Source organism: Sminthopsis crassicaudata, chromosome 3, assembly GCF_048593235.1.
Source record: "Sminthopsis crassicaudata isolate SCR6 chromosome 3, ASM4859323v1, whole genome shotgun sequence".
Lineage (NCBI taxonomy): Eukaryota > Metazoa > Chordata > Mammalia > Dasyuromorphia > Dasyuridae > Sminthopsis > Sminthopsis crassicaudata.
Window position 1 is genome coordinate 413,749,386 of NC_133619.1, and position 5,827 is coordinate 413,755,212.

Below are 5,827 nucleotides of genomic sequence, written 5' to 3' on the forward strand. Positions count from 1 at the left end.
TTTCAGTGACAAATGTGTGAGGATAGCTCTTGAGGGAAATCCATTTCCAAAATGCATTCATTAGAGCTTTTACTCAAGTATAAGGAAATAAGATGAAGTGACAAGTCAATTTGAATATAATGTGAATTTGAAAGGACATTTTTTCACTTTGAGTTATTATGAGCCTAATTTACCAATGTTCCATGATCTAGTAGCACCAGAAAACTGGCAATTCTTAAATAAATTAAAAAAATACAAATTATGCAGATGGATTCTGAGGGCCATGTTCCAAACTGAGAAACTTCTATGCTGATTAATGGCCAAAATCTGTCAAACGATGGTCTTGCTGATTTACATAATAATTGTAACCATTTGAAACTTAAAAATTAGATATGAAATATATCTGATTTTAAGTTTTGTATATACATATGTGGAAATATAAACATATATAGCACACATATGTTTCTATATGTATAAATATGCATATTGTGTAATATTGTGTTACATTTTATATATATATATACATATATATATATATATATATATATATATAATCTGTGCTAAAGTACTTTCATTCTGGAAAGTGACAAATTAATTTTAATCTGTTGATAGCAGAAATAGTTGGGGGAAAATTGAAGTATTTGTATAAAATATGAAAGGATATAAATTAACAATTATTTATCAAAGGGCCTACTCTAAATGTTTATGTTCAAAATAGATAAAACAAGGATAAATTGGAGATCATATTGGAGAAAGACACTAATGTCAAAGGGAATTGGTTAAAACTTTTTAAAGAATATGGTTAGAGTGAAAGGAAGACAGAAAAGCCAGGAAGTAGAAATGAGCTCAAAATTCCAGGAGTGGGAGAGTGAAAGAAAATACCTTAAGTCTGGGCTCAGAATAACTCATGAAGAGCAGAAAGAAGGCTGGTATTATTAGACTACAGAACATGCTGTAGGGAATAAGATATAAGAAGACAGGAAATGTTGGAATTGGTCAAGTTATAAGAGGATTTAAAAGCCTAAGGATTTTATATTTGGATCTAGAAATAGTAAAAACTAAATAGTTTATTGAATACGATTGTGTGTATATGTGTGTGTGTGTGTGTATTCGTGTGTGAGAGACTGAAAACTAAAGAGAAAAAGAGAGAAAGACAGAGAGAAATAAAGAGAGAAAGAGAAACAGACAGATCTAGAGAGTGTCAGATATATTTTTTAAGAAGATCAGTTTGAAGGCTAAGTGGAGGATGGAATAGAATGGGGAAATAATTGAGTAGGGATATTAATTAGAAGACTGATTCTGAAACATTTCACTTCATAAAACATTACTTTAAAAGTTAAAAGTATTACAGAAATTGGTAGTTTGGTAATCTTGTACTCAAAATGATTTCCAAGGAGGCATTACTGACACAAATCAAATCTAATGAAGTAGAATCCATGTTGACTTTCAAAGCCAGAAAAATTTAAACTTAAAAAAATCCACTTAAACTTGGAAATCATCTCTTTATTGCTTAGATTATAAGTGAGTAAAAATGATCCCATTTTCAAGAAAAAAAGGAATTAACTTAGATATTCATTTTTAATAAATTACCAGAAAACATCCTTCATATTTTAATAATATTTATGAACTGAGGACACCTTTTCCTATTAACAGATTGGAGCAGATTTTATCAGTAGGCCTTATTTTCTCTCCATCCCAATACTTCTGTACTCTTCCAATAGAATAAAGTTCTAGGAATGGTATCCAATGTCACCACAAGTGTGACTCTAATGGCTTGCTCATTTTTCACTAACTTAAATATCTGAACATAATATAATTCAAAAAAATGTTAAGATAAAGACTCTTTTGTAAAGGCCCTAGGATTCTGATGGCTTATAATCTTATTGACAGTATTCATTTAAAAAGAGATTCTTAGCTAATTTTCAGCTTTGCTGTTATACTGTCTTCCTCAATTTAAATCTGAAACTGTTATTTACACATATCCACTACAAACAATTTTTTTTAATATAAAACCTCCAAAAAAGGGATAAAATACTTTTTTGTTGGTCAGTCATGTCTGGTTCTCTGTGATTGAATAGAACACCATTATTAACTATGGGCTTTTCTTAACAAAGCCATGAATAGTTTGTCATTTTCTTCTTTGGTGGATAAAGGCAAATAAAGGGTAAGTGTTTTGCCCAGGGTCACAAAGCCAGCAAGTGTCTAGGACTGCCTCTAAATTCAGGTCTTCCTGATACTAAAACCAGAATTATATCCATTGAATTTCCCAACTGCCTCTATACACATCACATTTCTATTACTATCAGCATCATCATCATCAACAACAACATCATCATAAAGTCTTTGTGCCATAAGAGAATAATATCTACATTTTATATTTGTACAACTCATGATTTAGTAATATGATATAAGCAGTAGATATTTTTTTCCTTTGGTAAAACTGTTTTGCATACAATTCCATTTGCAAAAATTGAATTTCAAATGATGTTTGTATATGAAACAAAATTTTCTGATTTTGGGACCAATAAATTAATATATTATAAATATGACAGCAAATGACTCTTTGTCCGGGGTGCTCTTAACATCTTAGGTTAAAGTATAAAGATGATTTATATTTATACAAAACTTAGATATGCTAAATAGATTTAAATATTTTAGTTATTCTTCATTCAGTATATCTATTTACCTGGTCTTTAATCACTCATAAGATTTATTACATGATTATGATTATATGATATGGTTATATCACATATTTGTGTTTCTTGTTATTGATGAAAAAGTTTCCCTCTTGTTGTTACATCATTTGATTTGCTTTTGGCCAGAAATAAGAAGCAGATAGAGCTTGATAAATCATTAAAAACACTATGGAAATAATCCTCCAATAATTTAAAGGACTTGACATTTAATAAAATGCATGCTTAAAACTTGTATGGATAATTTTTTACAACATTATCCATTGCACTCACTTCTGTTCCGACTTTTTCTTTACCTCTCTCCACTCCCTCACCTAGATGGCAGGCAGTCTTATACATGTTAAATATGTTATAGTATATCATAGATACAATATATGTGTACATATCTATACAGTTCTCTTGTTGCACAGGAAGAATTGGATTCATAAGATAAGAATAACCTGCAAAGGAGAACAAAAATGCAAACAGGTGATACATTGGGAGTGTGACTGAGAGATGAGATAAAATCATTTCAATAAAAAGGCCAAATAAGAGTTTATATGTGTTAGTGTATATATGTGTGTGTATGTGTGTGTGTGTGTGTGTCTGTGTCTGTGTCGGTGTCTGTGTGTGGGGGTCTGTGTGTATGCATGTATGTGTACATACTTGTATATATACACATACATACATATATGTGTGTGTGTGTTTGTGTTTTACAGTTACAGTGATGGGTACTGAAATTCATATCATCCAACTTGGAAGTAGGAGAGGAGTGGAAGGGAATAATGAAAATGGGAATGGGAAAAAACAAAAGGAAGAGTAGAATAAGGGAAGCAGTGGTCAGATGAAAAGAGATTTTTGATAAGGAACAGGATAAAAAAAGAGAAGGTTGAATAAAAGAAATTAGGAAAGAGGAAATACAGAGTTCACAGTCATAACTGTGAAAGTTATGAACACACCCAGAAAATTCAAGAGGAAAAGAGAATTAAAAAAAAAAAAAAAAAAAAAAAAACAGAACCCAAAGATTTGTTGAATTTAAGACACACAATTGAAAGAGAAAAACACAAATGAAGTTAAAATAAAGTGATGGGACAAAATCTATTATACTTCAGATGAAGTTTTAAAAATGCAGTTATGGTCTAAGATAAAGGAAAAACAAAAAAATCTAAGATAAATAGTATATTTAAGAAAGAAAAAATATTTTTCTAAAAAGTAATAAAATTCAACATATGTTTATCTATCTATCTATCTATCTATGTACATATATATATATCTCAGATGGAATAGATCTCAAATTCTTGAAGAAAAAGTTAAATAAGTTACAGGAATAAGTAGATAGTAAAACTATATTTTCTGGAGGATTTCAGCTTCCCTTTTCAAATTTAGACAAACTCTAAGAAAGACATTAAAGAGAAGAATATAATTTTAGAAAAGTTAGATATGATAGACCTATGGAGAAAATCAAACATTAATAAAGAAAAATAATATTTCTGGCCCTTCCCTACTGCTATAAAACTCTGAAATTTTGGGGGATATTTTATCAACAATATACACAATGTCCCCTTACAGATATTAAAATAACTCTGAGTTGCCACCTCATAACTATCAAATTGAGTACTGTGAAAAAAAATGACAAATTATGGATGGGGTATAGAAAAGAAAGTATACTATTATTTTCTTTCTGGAGCTATGAACTAACTCAAAGATTTTGCAGAATAATTTGAAAATATGCTTAAAGAACTATAAAACTATATCAACTTTTTGACTTAACAATAATGCAACTACTTAAGTACTCTAAATATAACAAAAAAATATCCATCTGTACAAAAATATTTGTTGTAGTTCTTTGCTGTTTTTTGTTTATTTTTTATTTTATTTTTGTTAGCAAAGAATTGGAAATGTCAAGTGGTGGTAATATCTAAAGAAGTTGTGAAGGAACATTGTTGTGCTGTAAGAAACAAGGTCATGATTTAATAAGATAAAAAGAAAAAGTAGAGAGATGTTAACCAATACAAAATGAAGTGAGTTGTGCCAGGAAGACAGTTTACACAATTATAGCAATATTATAAGAAAAATCAATTATGAAGTGCAAAAAGCCCTCCTGGCAGTAACAATTACTAGTCTTTCCTAGGCCCAACAGAGTACCTTTGACCACTGACCTTTGCAGTGTCAACTCTACCCGGCTCAAATCCTCTGAGACCTTCAAAGGTCTCTGGCCACAATTTCTTGAATAGTAGTTTAATAACCGGTAAAGCACTCAAGAACAGCCACATGTAATCTTAAAAGCCTTTATTATACCTATTCACATAATGTCCTGACTTTATGCCCTGATTTGTTAGTTCCCTAGTGAACACCTGGTCTGAAGACCCACATGTTCACTACCAAACTTATTACCTCTCTTGGCTATCCATCAGCTTGGCTTGGCTCGGCTACCCCAGGCTAGGGAGCCAGATTAAAGAGCACCAGGTTAAAGAGAGTGATTGCTGTCTGCAGTGGGCATATAAAGGGCCTGTGAGTTCACACACACAGCCAACCAGTAAGAGAGCCGTCACCCATTATGAAGCTATCCCAATATGGCCAGGATCCCACCCACAGGGAAGTCTTATATCCACAGAGAATACTTCTGGGCCACTCATATTTCCTGTTGCTCTATGTCCGCCCATTTAAAGAACCCTTACAATTCCCTTCTCTTGTTTTGCGGGAACTGCATCCTTACAATGAAGATTTAGGATTTGATTAATAGAATGATCCATGACAGTTTTAAATAACTCATAATGAAAAATATAATCCCACTCCAGAGAGGGAATGGATAAAATATGAGAACAGATTATCCTTTTTTGCTTCCCCCTCCTCCTATAACATTGCCAATGTGGAAAATCTCTTTTTCCTTTATTATGTCATTGAAACTAAGAGACTAATAGGAAATAATATATTCAGTGGAGAACAGAAATAGCATACTCAAAGGTCTCATAGATACATAGAAGTAATGACAACATAGATCAAGCACTTTAAGGAGGAAGAGTACTCTAAGGCAGAGAACATTTTGGAACTTATCTGAGTGACATACCAATAAAGATATTACATGTAAGGAGCATGTGAGAATGGCAGGGTCACTGTATAAGGACTACATAAAGAGAGAAGGGACCTGAATATCACAAAATATCAGGAATTATGTT